We start from the raw sequence: 18,286 nt of genomic DNA, 5'->3' as shown, positions 1-18,286 counted from the left end.
AAGGAATTAGCTAATTGAAAAGTCTCCTGGAAGCGAGGTAATGGGGAGGATATTCTATTCTAGTCTGATAGTTGGCTTTCTTAGGGCCCCCTTATGAACAACCCTACCTATGGGTTTTGGGCTAATGATTTCATCAACCTTTATGGGCACAAAGTCAGTAATTATAGGACCGAACAAGGTTGGAGGGACCTTTCCATTATCTTAGATGACCTCAAACCTATCATGATCATGCTTAATTCCTTGTCCCTTAGAAACAATAAGGATGTTCAAGTTTGGAGGGATAAAGCCAATGAGCTCTTTTCGGTTGCCTCTAGGTACTCTGCTTTATGGAGCTTAAAAGAGTCTCCCCCTTGGTCAAGGGCTTGGATCCCTAGCCTTACGCCAAAAGTCAACATGTTTTTTTGGTTGTCTCTTCAAGACAAAATTCTAACCTAGGAAAATCTCATCAAAAGAGGCCACATCATGCCTAGAAGATGTGTTTTGTGTAAAGAAGAGTCAGAGACAGGCAACCATATGTTCATTCACTGTTCTTTTTCTAGGACAGTTTGGGGTTGCCTCACCAGGACTTAGGCCACAATTGGTGCTTTCCTTCTAACCTTCTAGACTTTTTATGTCAATGGCATGGCTTGTTCAATGGGTCTTTCTTGTAGGAAATTAGCTCCTGGATCTTGCCCCATTTTTTTTGGAGCATATGGAAGGAGAGAAATAATTTGATTTTCAGAGATAGGGAGGAGCCAACTTTAGTTGTTGGGAGAAATATTTTTAGTAACATAAAGCAAAACTTTTCTGTGAGGAAGGGGGGAGAATTTGAGATAGGAGGTAGAAAAAAGGAGAAGGTAAAAGACAGATTGAGGAAAAGACAAGAAGCCAAGTGGCTCCTCCCCCCTGAAGGCTGGCACAAAGCCAACTTTGACAGAGCCTCCAAGGGCAACCTTGGCTCCTCGAGTAGCGGAGGTGTGATAAGGAATGAAAATAGAGATAGTATTGTGGCTTTTTCTCTCCCACTAGGATTCCAAACCAATCATTTTGTGGAAGTGAATGCCACGTGTAATGTTGTAAAACTGGCTTTTGAAATTGGTGTTACCAATTGATGGCTCAAAGGGGATTCAAATAACATTATAAAGTGCATCATTGGAACCTCACATCCATCATAGATGATTGTAAATCTAATTGATGAGACTCATGAGACCCTCACCAAATTTAATAGAATCCACGTCACTCATATTTTTTGGGAAGCAAACCCAGTTCCTGATAGGTTTACGAACATTGGAGTTGATGCAGACCAAAAAATGACTTGGCATCATAGAATTTGTTGCCAACAGACATTAAAAGTTTGATCAACTTCGACAAGATCCAAGGAAGTATGGAGAAAATCAAGCTATCATTATGATTATGAAGGTTTCAAGAAATAAGGGTACTTTTCAAAATGGAAGAATGGGAAATCAAAACTATAGTGATTCATTATTGATTAATCGACATGCTTTGTGGGTTTTTTTTTGCACTCGCTTCTGGAGAAATACTAGGGCTATTTTTCTCTATTTATTGCTTACTCTCAGAGGTCCCTTTTAGTCATAGATTGAGGAGCACATGAGTAAAGAGGGCATGCAATGTGTAGAAATGGTAGGGAAAAGGTGTAGAAAGGAGCCAGTGGGAGATTTTTAGAAATGGAGAAGTAAGGAGAAGGTGTGAGAAAAACTAGAAGAGGGTGGGGTTACCAATTATATCATGAAGCTGCATGGTTTCGATCAAGAGGTGACCAAAAGTATGGTGGGGTCTTGGAAGGATGGCAAGATGAAGGTGAATGGGGTCTACTTTCGGATAATGGAGGAGGTGATTGCGACTATCACCAAAATCCCTATCGAGGGTTTTAAATTCTTTAGGTATAAAAAGCTCTCAGCCAATGTGGTTAGGGACTTTGTGGAGAATGAGAAGGAACTAAATGCACTAAGAAAGATTGACACCTACTATGTCCCCGACTCCATGAAGAAGTGGTGGAGGTATGTTCTGAGAGCTTTTATCGAGTACATCATGTTGGACCCTAGGTTTGATAGAGTTCGTACCCACCACTTTGTTATATTGAATCATTTCTGGCATAATGCTAGTATTTCCTTTCCATATTATTTGTTAACCTTTATGAGAAAGAGGGTGGACAGCTTCAAAAAGAAGCCCACCGCAAACTTGGCTCTACACAAGGGGCTACTGTTGCTTATCCATGAGCACTTCAAGCCTCAGACTATAAGCATTGCTCCCCCTTAGGCAAAGAATGTGGAGTCTAGTAGTTCTAGTTACTACTCTAACTTGAATGAAATTCAAAGCTTCAACTCTGAGGAAGGAGGGATCTCTTCTTTGGAGAAATTAGTGACTCACCAAGCTAAAAAATTGCCCTCCCCCATAACTCCTAGCAGAAAAAGCCCTAAGGATCTTGGGCAGAAGTCTCCTGAGAAGGATGAGGAGGGAGATAGCGATGATGAGGAGGAGCTAGAGTCTAAGGAGGTGGTTAAGGAGATGTAGGAGGAAATTAAGGATGAAAGTGGAAGGAAGAAACACAAGAGGGATAGTTTGGAGGAAGTGCACTCTTAGTTTGAGGAGGTGTCTATGCTACCCCTATCTCCTATCCACCTCCAAGCCCAACCTAAGGAGTAGAAAGAGGAGAATGTGGGGTATGCGAAAGGGGAAGTGCAAGTCAATGATAGGAGGAAAGCTTGGATAAAATTTAATGTCAAGAATTTGAAGATGGGAATTTTTAGGGAGGCCATGAATCTCCAAATCCTTGTGGAAAATCAAGAGGAATAGTGGCTAGAAGAACTCATTGACTTGGCGATAGTGGCTATTTCGGATAGAGCCAGAGAGATAGGGATGAACCACTTGAATAATGCTTGTAATAGTATGATTGACAATTTTAGATCAATCAAATGGCTTTTCCATGAGCTGGAGGAGGTCAAAGAATAGGTGAGACATATTGAGGCAACAAGGAATGGGATGGATGCTAACAGGAGGACAGATTTGGCTGACATGCTTAGTCTAGCGAAAAGAAGGATACACAACCTTATGAATTAGATGTTCTCTTTGTTATGCTCCATTAATAACAACATCATCTCTCTTACGAGCTAGATCAAAGATAGAGAAATGCAGGATGATGAGGAAGAAAAAGATAGGGATGAAGCTAGAATGGAGGATGACTCTGCAAAGGACAACACCATTCCTAATCAAGACCAAGGGAACCAAAGGGCACAATAGCTGGAAGAAAAGGAGAATCAACTGGCCTATGAGGCTACTTAGGTTATGCAAGAGCTGGAGTGAAAGAGCAAGGAATAACTCTCGCATGTTCTTTTTTTTTTCTTTGTCTTTTGGCTTTTGTTCTGGCTTTAGGCCTTGGTATTACTTATCTTTTTTCCTAGTCTTTTCTTAGAACTCTACTTTTTGGCTAGGGTTTATGCTTATTAACAGCCTCTGAACTTATAATTTTTGGGGTAGGCTTTCACACTTTTTATAAGCCTTATATGTTTTAACTATTGGGTTTTAGGATCCCTGTAAAACCTGTTTATCTAATCAAAAACAATAAAGTTAAACTATTAGTATTCCAATGTTTGATCATAATATATGATCTACCTTATGAGGGGTCTAGCCTATTAAATGCTTCAAGAATAGTAAGTCCTACCCTATTAAATAATTTCACACTTACAATTAAGTAAGAAATCTATTAGGAGATTTACATACACCTATTAGGATCACTTGGTTAAGATATTTTCCTTGATTCAATCTTGTTAAAATTGATTTAGTATTTGACCCTCAGTTTTCTCTATAAGATAATTTTGGATCTACTCTATATAAAATATTGATCTAATTTCTCAATATGATGTTGAAAATAATTTGTAAATTGTGTGTTATCTTTGATGTTACAAAAAATTTCCTATCTTTACCATATAATGTATGCCAAGCTCACTTGGGCATTGAAGACAGTTTCTTGTATCAGCTAAGAATTCTACATTTTTCCAAGTTTAGAAGTCAGTGACTATAGAGTCCACTTCGGTGTCAAATTGAACTTTGAAGAAGATGAGTGTTAACCAAGCTCACCCAGTCAATGAAAGAAAATTTGGATGGAACCAGTGTTAACTAGGCTTGCTTAGTTACCAAAGAAATCTTTTGAAGATGTACTGTTAACCAAGTTCACTTGGTTAACGTAAGAAAATTATTTTGAAGTTAGTGTCTATTGAGTAGGGTTGGCTAATGAAGGATTTTATTTTTTTAACATATTAAGATTAATAAATTTGTTTCTTGATTCCAACCAATTGAGGTAATGAATATTAATTATTCTAAGATTTTTTCAATCTAACTTGACAATGCATAAGGTATAAGTTTAAGGTCAAGTTGAGGATTGAATGTGTGCAAGTAAATAAGAAAGAAAATAAGATTCTTAGAGAAAGAGAAATAGAAGGATTAAGAAGAATATCCTTATGGAGCTACAAAGATACATTCGATAAAAAAGGATCAAGTATACAAGCTATAATTGTGATTTGTAATTAGCAATTTAGCTGAAATAGAAATTAAGTCATCTCATTGTTACTCTTTAACCATTATTGCAGTGATCTAAATCTCTTAATAGAGTTGGCTTAACAACTATTTGTAAACCCTCTAACAAGGTGAAATTTCTAGATTGAAGTGTCTAAATACCTCTACCATGGCCACTCCTACCAGGGTGATTAAATCCTTTAAAAAGGTCAAATCTAACAATGTGTTTTGTAACTTTTAATCCGGTTGGCTTCTAACAAGACTCACTTTAGAAGAATGCAAAATAGTAACTAGTTGTAATTGGTGGTTTTTCCCAAATTGGGTTTCCACATTAAAATATTTGTGTCTCTTGTGTTCATGTTATTTATTTTATGTGTATGCAACTAAGTTAAGTAAGGTTAATCATAGATAATCTCTTAAGATTTTCATGTTAAGCATTTGCCAAGTTTCTGTGTGTTTACCAAGCATCAGTAATTTTAGTGTAACTTTATGTTATGTACTAGCATCTAAGGGATCTAGGGCTTATTTTAGTGATAAGTAATTCATGCCTCCCCTCTTAGTTACTCATCTTATATTTTTAACAATTGGTATCAAAGCTTCTTGATGCTTGTAGAGAAGGTTTCAAGGACCTAGGCTAAAGATCAAGATGTCTTATAGGAGAGAGATTCTCAAGTTAAACAAATATAACTTCTAGGGATGGAAAGAACTTGTGAAGTTGCACTTGGAAACCATTAGTGATTTAGGTTTAAAATACTTGGAAAATTCTTACAAGGCTCCTACTAGAACACTAACTATTGATGAGATTGCTAAAAAAAAAATCATAACATCATGATGATTGACATTGCATCAACTCTTAACTATATTGAGTTTGATGAGGTTAAGGGATGTGCTACTACTCATAACATTTGGACCAAACTGAAAGATATCCATGGAGGTTATGCTAATGTGAAAAGACCTAAGGTAGAAATCTTATGAGGTTAGTTTGATTAGATGAAGATGAGAGAGGATGAAAAAATTGCTAAATATGTTGAGAGAATCAAAGCTAGTGTCAGTGCTATGAATGCCTTTGGAGGAACAATTGAAGATGTGATAGTGGTAAGAAAGATACTTAGAACCCTTCTTCCTATATATGCAATCAAAGTATCTTCTATTGAAGAGATGAGATGTGATTTAAATAACAAGATAACTTTGGATGCTTTAGTTGGAATATTGATTGCATTTGAACTAGATAATTATGATCATTATACTCCTAGTTCTAACAATCTTGAGTTTGCATTTGAAGCCAAGGTATCACTCAATAACAAAGCTAAAAAGTCTAAAATAAAAAAATCTAAAAGTAAAGAGGAAGACTATCTCAATAGTGATCTTGAAGCCATTGAAGCATTGCTTCCAAGAAGGTATCCCAAAGGCAAAGGAAAGTACAAAGGTAAAATTCCTTTAATCTATTTCTCTTGTGAATAAGTTGGTCACATTACTGCAAGATGTCCAAATAGAGAAGACACAGATGGAAAGAAGCACAACAAGTAAAAGGGGAAGAAGGATTTCAAGAACTTCAAGGACTACAAGGAAAAAAGGTAAGAAATCTAATTTTATGGATAAAGATTCAGGTAGTAGTGTAGATGATGAAATGGTTTATATTTTTGTAAAAGATTAATCTGATGATGAAGGAGATAAAATGACACTTATCTCTCATGTTTGGAAAAATGATACATGGATTATTGATATTGGTTGCTCACATCATATGACTTGTGAGAAAAAAAATTTTGAATATATGGAACATTATTATGGTGTTAGTGTAAGATTTGGAAACAATGAATGATGTTGCATAAAGGGAAAAGGTTGTATCTCACTAACCAATAAACTTAGATGTGATAATGCTTATCGGGTTGAAGGACTAAATTATAATCTAATGAGTGTGGCATGGTTTAATAACATTGGATTCAAGATATAATTCATTAATGGGAAGGCCAAGCTCTAGATGGCAAGGGAAAAATGGTAAGGTCTAGTAACCAAACTAAAGGTAACCTATTCTACCTAGATCTTAGTGAAAGTTCATGTTTCATTGCTCAAGTACAAGAAATCTAGTTGTTGCATAAAAGGTTATGTCATGTGAACTTTGATAATCTAATCAAGATAAGAAAAAAAAAAATGAGTGAGAGGTATTCTTAGCTTACGAAAACTAGATATGGGCCTATGCAAAAATTCTCAAATTGGTAAGATGGGAAAGAGAAATTTCAAATGAAAGAACGATCATTCTAAAGAAGTATTGGAGCTGGTTAATACAAACTTATGTGGACCTATTGAAAATGAGTGCTATAGTGGAGATAATTATTTTATTCCTTTTGTTGATGATTATTCTAGAATGATGACTATAATGTACTCAAAAGATAAATTAGAAGATTTTAAAAAGTTTAAGTGGTATTTGGCAAGAGTAGAGAAAGAAACTGGAAAGAAGATGAAGTGTTTGAGGTCAAAAAAAGGTGGTGAATTCATTTCCAATGAGTTCATTGAATTCTTCATTGAAAGAGGAATTAAGAGACAAGTATCATCCCCTAGTACACTACAACAGAATGGTATAGCTGAAAGAAAGAAAAAATCCATCATGGATTGTGCAAGAACTTTGATGATAGAAAATAGTATTGCAATCAAATATTGGAAGGAAGCAATCAGTATTGTAGTGCACACTTTGAATAGAATACAACTAAAGAAAGACTCAAATCAAACTCCTTATGAACTATGGTATGACTACAAACCCAATGTATATTACTTGAAAGTATTTGGTAGCAAATGTTATATTCTAAAAGAGTCTAAGAAAGGTAAATTTGATCTCAAAGGTGATGAAGGCATATTCCTAGGATACTCTTAAAAAAGTATAGCATATAAATGTTTGAACTTATCAACTCATAAGATTATAGAAAGTGCAAATTTAAGAATTGATGAGTTTGTAGAAAAGAGTGAAGAAGAGAGCAACAAAAAAGCTAAGGATTATAAAAAGTTTGTCTACTATGAACTTGATACATTTCCAAATCCAATTGGAAGTCAATAGACTTCACCTCCCAAGTCCCCAAAATTTCCAAAGGCTAACATGTTGCAACCAATGCAACCTGAGTCATATTTTGAAGGACCCAAGTCATAGTCAAATGCTATTGAGCTATTTCCAAAGGAAACCAATTTTGATAGACCCAAGTTATGGATAGTAGGACCCAATCTACTGATAGTAGGACCCGATCTTGATCTAGAAGATATTGGAGAGGCTAGTGAAACAAGTTCTAAATCCAAAGTACCTATGCTAGCAATATATGTTAGAAGACATAATGCACCTAACTAGATCATTGGAGACAAGTTAGATGGTACAATGACAAGAAACAAATTGTAAGGTACATGTTTTCTTATTGAATTTGAACCTAGATCAATGAAAGATTCTTTGGATAACGAAAGTTAGATTGTACCTATGAATGAAGAGATAGAAAAAATAGAGAGAAATATGACTTGAACTCTTTTTCCTAGTCCAAAGGATAAAAATGTAATTGGCACAAAGTGGGTTTTTAGAAATAAGCTAATTGAAGATGGAGAAGTTTCCAAAACAAAAGCAAGGTTAGTATGAAAAGGTTATTCTCAAGGAGAAGGTATTGATTATGGTGAAACTTTCTCTCTTGTTGCAAGACTAGAAGATGTTAGAACCTTACTTGCTTATGCTACACATAAAGGATTTAAAGTTTATCAAATGGATGTAAAATCTACATTCTTGAAGAGGAAGTTTACATAGAAAAACCTAAAGGTTTTGTAGATTCTAGCAAAAAGGATATGGTCTATAAATTGCACAAAGTGTTATATGGTCTCAAGAAAGCTCCCAAAGCTTGGTATGAAAGACTTCATAATTACTTAATAAATATTAGTTTTTAAAGAACAAACGATAATAATAGCTTGTATATCAAAGAAGGACGAGAAGAGAAGATTGCGTTGGCTGAAATCTTTGTGGATGACACATTATTTACTAGAAATGATGACTTATGCAAAGATTTTTCAAAAGAGATAAGTAAAGAATTTGAGATGTCCATGTTTGGAGAGATAAAACTCTTTGTTGGATTACAAATTCAATAGAAGAAAGATGGTATCTACATTACTTAATCCAAATATATCAAGGAGATACTAAATTTTTTTTGAATGGAGGAATCAAGACTATTTGGAACACCTATGTCTACTAGACATAAGATTTCCAAAAATGATGATTCCAAGGAGGTAGATTAGACCACATATAGATTAGTGATTGGAAAACTACAATACAAGTCCTGTTATTACATTAGAAGTTGGTATGGTGGAAATATTCTCAAAAAATCCTAAAAAAACCATATCTAAAAGGTACTAAAGACAATGGATAATGGTATTAAAAGGGAGACAATTTGGCTTTGAAAGCATTTAAAGATGTTGATTGGGAAGGAAGTGTTGATGATAGGAAGAGCACCAATTCTGGAGCATTCTTTCTTGGTAAAATACTAGTGTCTTGGACAAGTACTTGAAGCAAAATTGCATTTCTTAGTCTATAATTGAAGCAGACTACATGGTAGCAATAAGTAATTGCTCCAATGTTGTTTGGTTCAAACAACTATTGGTAGATATGAAAGTAGAGATAAAGGATACAGTGGTTATCTTTTTTGATAACATCGGTGTAATCTATTGGATACAATTGATTAATTGGGTGTTATCTTTGATGTTACACAAATGTCATATCAATTGACAAGTAGTGCTTATCAAGCTCACTTGGTTAGTGAAGATAGTTTTCTTTATCTACCAAGTGTTCACAGGTTTACTATGAATAGATAATAGTGTCTACCAAGCTCACTCAGGCATCAAAGGAATTAAGGTAGAAAACAATGTTAACCAAGCTCACTCGATTAATGAAGGGAAAGTTAGACAGATTTAGTATTCACCAAGTTCACTCAGTTGCCATCTTGGACAAACAAGAAGCAAAATTGCACATCCTAATCTACAACAAAAGCATAATATGTAGTAGCAACACTAAATTGTTCTAGCATTTTTTAGTTCAAACAATTTTTGGAAGGAATGAAGGTTTAAATCAAAGAGCCAATAGTCATGTATTGTGATAACACCAGCACAATTAACATATCAAAGAACCTAGTGATGCATTCCAAAACAAAGCATATTGCTATAAAATATCACTTTGTCAAAGAACTGGTGTAGGACAAAGAAATAAAATTAGAATATGTACATACAAAAGAACAAGTTGTAGACATATTCACCAAGCCATTACCTAAGGATGCATTCTTGTATCTAAGATGTAAGCTAGGGTTCATTCCCCAATATAAAGCTCACTAAATGAAGTTTAGCGATGCATCAACAAGACCCAAGCTAAAGATAAATAAGTTGATGTAGCATAATCAAGAGAATATTGCATATGAGTTAGTACTCAAGGTACATTGATACAAATTTGACATGTGTTGTCTTTTGCATGTGTTGTCAAAGAGGGAGAAGTTTGCTATCATATCTTTATCTTTCTAAAATTTTATAGAGGGAGAAGTTTGAAAATAAGTTATGCAAAGGAAGAAGTTCTTGTGCAAAATCAAAGAGGGAGAAATTTTCTATCAAAAGAATCTTGTTCTTTAAATTTTATTGTACTATGACATGTTGTGTTACCATCAATGCCAAAGAGGGAGATTGTTAGATATAATTGATTAATTGTGTGTTGTCTTTGATGTTACAAAAATGTCATATTAGTTGATAGACAATGCTTACCAAGCTCACTTGGTTAGTGAAGATAGTTTTCTTTGTCTACCAAAAGTTTACAAGTTTACTTTGAATAGATGACAGTGTCTGTTGTCTACTTTGAATAGATGATAGTGTCTATTGAGCTCACTTAGGTGTCAAAGGAATTGAAGCTGAAAAGAGTGTTAACCAAGCTCACTTAATTAATGAAGGGAAAGTTGGATAGAGTTAGTATTCACTGAGTTCACTCAGTTGCAAAAGGATTTTTGCAAGTTCATAGTGTTAACCGAGCTTCTCTTGGTTAATACAGAGAATCGTTCAAAGTTAGTTTCTACTAAGTAGGGTCAGCTTACGAAGGATTTTTCTTATTTTGGCATATCAAGCTTAATTACTTAATGTATTGATACTAGCTAACTATGGTGATGAATTTTGGTCATTGTAACTTGAATTTGGGCTGGGTTGACAAACTAGAAGGTATAAATAAAAGTTCAAGTTGAGATTTCTAGTGTGTGTGCAAGTGTGTTGATGGAATTGAAAAGAAACGAGAGGAAGTGAACTTGAAGGATAAGTAGGTATCCTTATGGAGCATAAAAGTAATATTTGATGAAGAAGAATCAATTTTAAGTAGAATAGCGATATGGATTCAACAATTCAGTTGCATCACAATCAAGTCATTTCATTGTTACTCTCTAACCATTGTAGCACTGATCTAAAATGTCTTAACAGAGTTGGTTTAATAGCCAATTATAAATCCTCTAACAAGATGGAAATTCCAATGAATTGTTTTAAGACCTCTTGCAAGGCCACTCCTAATAGGGTGAACGAAATCCTCTAACAAGGTCACACCTAACAATATGTTTTGTAACCTTTAACAAGGTTGGCTCCTAATAGGGCTCACTTCAGAAGAGTGAAAAATGGTAACTAGTTACATTCGTGGTTTTTCTCAAATTGGGTTTCCACATTAAATCCTAGTGTCTCAAGTGTTAATGTTATTTCTCTTATGATTGCAAGATTAATTAATTAAGAATAATTCACACTCTGCATTCACCAAGTTACAACATTTTCTGTGTGTTTACCCAGTAACAACAACAATCAATTTTCTCAGTCTAAATTTTATTATTGGCATCTAAGGGATTTGGGATTTATTTTAGTGGTAAATTATTCAACCCCCTTAGTTACTCCTATATTTATAAAAATTGGTATTAGAGCTTTTGGTACTTGTAGTAAAGGTTTCAAGGACCTAAGCTAAAGACTAGGATGTCTTACAAGAGAGAAATTCCAAAGCTAAACAAAGACAAGTTTTCAGCATGGTAGGGACTAATGAGACTTCATCTGGCTACCATTAGTGATTTAGGCTACAAATAGCTTGGTGAAGAATATAAAACTCCTACTAGTACATTATTTTTTGGAGATCTTGCTGAGAAAAAGAACCATAACATCATGATGATTGATATTGCATCTACTCTCCACTATGATGAATTTGATGAGATCAAAGAATGTAAAACTACTTTTGATATGTGGAACAAGCTAAAGGACATCTATGGTGGTGATGACAATGTAAGGAGAGCCAAAGTAGAAATCCTTAGAGGAAAATTTGATCAAATGAGAATGAAAGAAGATGAAAATGTTGACAAATATGTGGAAGGAATCAAAGCTAGTGTCAATACAATCAAAGCTTCTAGAGGAGAAATCAAGGAAGAAATTGTTGTAAGTAAAGTTCTCAGGACATTGCTTCCTATCAATGAAATTAGAGCATCTACTATTCAAGAAAAGAGATGTGATCCAAATCACAAGTTAAGTTTGGATGCCTTAGTAAGAAGATTGACAACTTTTGAGCTAGATAGCTTTGACAATTATGTTCCAACTTCCAAAAATGTTGAGTTTGCATTTGAAGCTAAAATTTCACTCAAAGAGAAAGGCAAGAAAATAAAGGAAATTTAGTTAGAAATTGAAGGGGAAATAGAGGAAATTTCTAATAATGATCTTGAAGTTGTTTTTGATAATATAAACAACTTTTATAGGGACCTTGAAACCCAATAGTTAAAACATAACCAAGGCTGATAATAAGTAGTTAAAGCCCAACCAAAAAAGGACAAGTCACAAGGCTAATAATAAGCATGAAAGCCTAGCCAAAAAAAAAGGTTAATGAAAAGGCTAGTTTATCTAATAGTTAGAAAGAAAGAATAGGAAAAAACCAAGTTGATAAAAACAACAAAACACTAACAACAAAAGACAGGAAAAAATAAACCAAGATTACTCTTATGTCTTCCGCTCGAGCTCCTACATCATCTGAGTAGCTTCATAGACTTTGTGAGTCTTCTTTACCACCTACTCCTAAGTCTTTTGAGCTTCCTAATATAGACTATTGAAGGTTATTTTTGTTTTCGTGTCCTCTTCCATCTTGGCTCTTTCTCTGTCCTTATCCTCACTCTGATCGAGTAGACCTCTGGCTTTTAACATTCCAGTAAGGGATAGAATGTTATTATTGATAGAATTTAGGATGGAAATAATCTAATTCACTAGGTTATGATTATAATTTTCCAGATTTTAGGATTCTCTTTTTAGCCAAGTTGAGTCGATCCTCCTGATCCTTCTAATTTCCTAGACCTCGCTCCTTCCTATTGTTTTCTAGTAGGCCAAATTATTTCCCTGAACTCTTCCAATTCATGGTAAAGCAACTTGATTGACCTAAAGTTATTGATCATGCTATTTTGAGCATTATTCAAGAAATTCATGCCCATTTCCCTAGCATTATCCATTATTGCCACTATATTAGGATCGATGAGGTCTTCAAACTAGAGCTGGCCCTATTTTTCTTTCAGGATTTGGGGATTCATTATCTCTCTAAAAATTCCCATTTTTCCTATTATTACATTAAGATTTCTCCATTCCTTTCACCTATCATTCATAACCACTTGTCCACCCTCTCCACCAATATTCTCCTTCTCCTGCTCCTAGGGATGAATAGGGGAAAGAGGAATTGTTGAGATTTCTAGCCTTGGACCCAAACCCTGTTAGCTTCCATCTCTTTAATCCTCTTCCATTTTTTTTCAATTGGTTCTTCCCTCTTAATTTCCATCTCCTCCTCTTCCTTATCATTATATTTCATTTTCTCTCCTTCCTCATTGTATTCTTCATCACCCTAGCCTATAGTTTTAGGCCCATGTCCTCTAGGACTCTTCCTACTTGAGGTAATAGATGAAAGTAATTTATTTTTCAGCTCTTTGACCTTCTTTCTAGAGGATATGTTTTCCTCCCCCTCTAAGATGATACTTTGGATATCCTCCATATCAAAGGAAAAACTAGAGCTGCCAGAGTCCTCAAAGGCATCTACACCATGCAAAGGAGTTTTGCTTAAAGTCTGAGCTTTAAAATACTCATAAGTTAACAACAATAATCTCTCATGTAGTGTAGGATTAACTAAGGGTTTTTTCTTGAATCCTAAAATAGAATTTCTTATTGAAGTAAATAAATAAAAGGGAAAAGAGATTTTAATGCCATGGAAAAAATGGTTGAGAAGAACAAAGTGATGAGTTCTCACATAGTCAAATCTAGTATCCAATGTAACGTACTCAATAGCAGCTTGTAAAACATACCTCCAATTTTTTTTGATAGAATCCATATCATAGTATGTTTCACATTTTACCATATCATTCCTCTCCTCTGTGCTCTTTGCAAAATCCTTGACTACATTCAGCGATAGCTTCTTGTCTCTATAAAATTTGAACTCTCCACAAGAATTTTAGACACAAGAGCAATGACTTCCTCTATAATCTAAAACAAAACTTCATTCACTTTCACCCTCCCATCCTTCCAAGAGTTAACCATACTATTAGTAACATCTTAGTCAAAGCCATCAAGTTTTGCAATATAATTTTCTATACCTCCTTTCACCAATTTTTCCCAAACTTTTGCCCTTTGTTTCCATTTTTTCACTTCACCTATAGGCTCCTTCCTACTTTATTTCCCTACCATTTCAATGCTCTCCACCCCAGAAATTCTCATAAATGCCAAACTCTGCAAACCCTTCTCAAAACTTTGAATGTTCTTGTTTTTGCTTCTCTAAAAAGCATTGATATATTTTTCTTTACCCTAGAAAAAATGGACAATGTAAACATCAATCCACAAAACATGTTGATGTGACATTGATAACCTCACCTGAAAGCATTTATCATAAATTCCATAATTGCAAAAGCTCATGCACAAGCTACCACTAAAAATAATTTTTACATTAGAATCTCCACCGTACTCCCTATATTTTTTTCCAATTTGATAAGACTCTTTGATTCTTTTAGAATATTCCCTATCAAATTCCATGTCATCACCTTGTCTGACCTACCTACTTCATTGGTAAACCAGTCTACCATGAGATTAGCCTCCCTATAAATATGGGTGATGTGGACACATTCAAAATTTTCAAGTAAAGATCGAGTCTCTTCAATTATATTCACAATAGACCAAGAAGGTTGAGTGATTCCTTTAATACATCTTATAATGTTATTAGAATCCCCCTCCAACCATAGTATTTTAATCCCCATGACAAAGGCCAGTTTAACTATTTGGCAAGCAACACTATCTTCTAAAAAAAGGTTAGTTTGAAACCCAAAGGATGAGAAAAAGATACCACACCTCCACCATAATTATTTCTTATGATTCATCCACAACATGAAGGTCCCAGGTTACCTTTTGATGCATCATCAAAATTTTCTTTATGCCATCCCTTAGGTGGTAGCAACCATTTCACATCTTATCTTTTTGTCCTCCTACCCTTATCTTTCTCCTTCTTATTACCTTCATTTTCAATATCTCCTCCCTTCCTTACCTGGTAATTTTCCTTTATATTTCTATAAATCTTCTCCCTTAGAAAATAACCAAGTTCCTCTCTTTGTCTTAAGATTTTATTACCCCTTTCCTTCCAAACTCCCCAACAAAAATGAGGCACAATCCAGGTGCCTAAATTCAGCAAGTCTAAACCTTTGAACATGCTTATGCAATGACAAAAGAAATCTAGAAGATTGTCTAGCTTGCACTAGCTTACCCCAAAATCCTTAGTTATATTATCCTAGACTTCCCTTGAGAAAGGACAATGGGTAAACATATGATTGACCGATTCCATCTAGTTTTTACAAAGGATACATCTATTAGGCATAATATGATATCTTTTTATTAAATTATCCTAAGTAAGAATTTTGTCCTACAAAGCTAGGCAATAAAAAATATTGATCATTGGGGTAAGACTAGGTAGCCAAGCTTTCACCCAAGGGGGTTTCTCCTTTAGGCTCTAAAGAGAGTTATAGTCCAAAGCTACTGAGTAACAACCATTAGGATTGTCTCCCCATATAAATTCATCCCTATTGTTATTTATAACCATAGAATTTAGCATTGTCATGATTGGCTTGAGATCCTCAGAGATGAGAGATAAGTCTCTCCATCCTTGGTTTGTTCTATAATTACTAACTTTCAAACCAAATTTCCTAATACAATCATTAGCCTAGATTTCAAATGTTGGATTATTTATAAGGGGTCCTTGAAACAACTAATTGTTAGTCCAGAAGAAAATATCCTCCCTATTGCCCACTTTCCAAATAACCTTAGCCTTGGCTAGGTCCCTAGCCTTAAGAATACCATTCCAAATTATTAACCCATTCGAGATGTCCTCATTGTTTAGCAAGAACTAAACAGAAGGTCTTCTTATGTACTTATTAACAAATATATCTCTCCATTCCCTAGTACTATCAAAGATGCACCAAATCTATTTTTCTAGAAGTTCCTTATTTAGATACTTTAAAATCCTAATACCCAATCCACCATAGCACTTTGGAAGGCAGATATTATCCCATGCCACAAGGGGGTATTTTTTTCACCCTTCAAGACTCGACCACAAAAAATCCCTTTGAATCTTTTCCATTTTCACTAAATTTTTTACTAATATCCCAAAAAGGCTCAAGGTATACATTGGGAGGTTCTGAAGAGTAGATTTAACCAAAAGGTATTTTCCTACTTGACTAAGAGAATCCCCTTTCCACCCCACCAACTTCTTTCTAAACCTATCAATGATCCCATTCCAAAAGGAATCAAGAGGCTTAGTACCCAAAGGGAGACAAATATAAGAAGAAGGAAGCTTTGCCACTCCACATCCAAAGATCCTCACAATTTTCCTCTGTCTACCCTCTAAAGTATTAATGAAGTAAACCAAGATTTTTTCCCAATTAATAAGCTATCTAGATCCTCTAGTGTACAAGTCTAGGATCTCCTTAATAACCTTAGCTTCCTTGACTGAAGCCTTCCCTCCCATTATAATGTCATCCACAAGCTACTGATGGGAAAAAGGATCACACTTTGAGAATAGTTTGATCCCTTTTAGCCTTCCTTCTTGTTTGTTCTTTTTTATTAACCTTCCAATACATTTTGACAAAATAATGAAAAAAATTGGTGAGAGGGGATCCCCCTATCTAAGCCTTCTCATTGGTTTGAAAAAATTAGAAGGAGCACCATTTACAAAAATAGCAAGAGAAGAAGTAGAAATATCCTAAGATATAAACTTACAAATTTTTTGATCAAAGCCAAAAGCCTGGAGCACTGAACCAAGGAAAGTCTAGTAGACCTGATCATAAGCTTTTAATAGATCCAGTTTGAGAAGAATTCCATCTCTCTTTCTAGCTTCCATAGAATGGATAGCTTCATGCACCATCTGATCGAATCCAAAATCTTTCTTCCGAGGAAAAATCCTATCTGTTGTTGAGATATAACCAAAGGAAGAATTTTAAGCATTCTAGAGGTTAGCATGTTTGAGATAATCTTATCGAAAGAGTTACATAGATTGATAGGTCTAAATTTATCCAATGAGTCAGCCCTAGGAATTTTAGGAATGAGTTACCAAAAAAGTAGAATTAATCTCTTTTAGAATGCTTCTTGCTCCAAAGAATTTTTGAAGAGCCTTCACCACATCTTCCATAACCACTTGTTAGTAAATTTGGAAAAAGAAGGTAGGAAACCCATCTGAGCCTAGGGACTTATCTATAGGAAGGAAAAAAAGAGCTTCTCTTACTTCCTGTGCATTTGGGATAGCCCTCAACATTTTATTGTGAATGGGTTGGATAATCTATGGAATACATTAGATAATTTCATTCTGGTCCAACTTAGATAACAAGGGATCCCATGACAAAAGAGAGGACAAAAATGAAACAACCTCAACAAAAATTTCATTCTCTTTTGTCAACATATCTTGCCCCTTATTTAACCTAGAAATTTTGTGTTTGTATGCTTTAGAGTAGATATGTGGAAGAACCTTTTATTCTAATCCCCTTCCTTTAGCCAGTTAATTCTAGATCTTCTCTTCCTTATAATATTTTGCAAGTTAGACATAATAGACAACTCAACATTCCTATTCAAATCATTATACCCTTCCTGTGGAATTGTACCCTAAATTGAGGTTAGTTTGGCTAACAGTTCATTTTTATCATGAAAAATATGTCCAAAAATCCATCTTATTTGAGACTTTAATCATTCTCTTCACATTACTCAACTTCTTCACAACTCTAAACATAGCAGTATCTTCCACTTCTATCCCTCACCATTGATCAACTTTATTCAATAAACCAGGATGTGAAGTCCACATCTTTTCAAACTGAAAGGGAAAATTCCTTCTTGGTTCTATAGAGACAATCAAGAGGGATATAAGGGAGTGATTAGATCCAACTCTAGGAAGTAGAGAAAACTTACAAGAGAAAGGCTACAACCAGTCTAGGGAGATAAGAGCTCTATCCAACCGAACCTAAATACAATCCTTCCCAATTATTTTATTTGACCAAATCAAGGTTCCTCCCAATAGATCCATGTCCAAATAAGCCAAGCTATTTATAAAATTGGAGAGGTATAGTTTTCTTTCCTAGTCAGGCATCAATCCTCCCATCTTGTCCTCATTCACTAATGGAGAATTAAAGTCCCCCATAATAATACTTTTTTTTTTATGTTACTAGTTTGCACCATATCACAGACTTTTGACCAATAATTCTTCCTCTCCCTTTTGAAATTAGGAGCATAAATATTCAAAAGG

This window comes from Cupressus sempervirens, chromosome 10, assembly GCF_028749045.1.
Source record: "Cupressus sempervirens isolate cs-2001-9-10 chromosome 10, ASM2874904v1, whole genome shotgun sequence".
NCBI classification, from domain to species: Eukaryota; Viridiplantae; Streptophyta; class Pinopsida; order Cupressales; family Cupressaceae; genus Cupressus; species Cupressus sempervirens.
Note: the sequence above shows the minus strand (reverse complement) of the source record.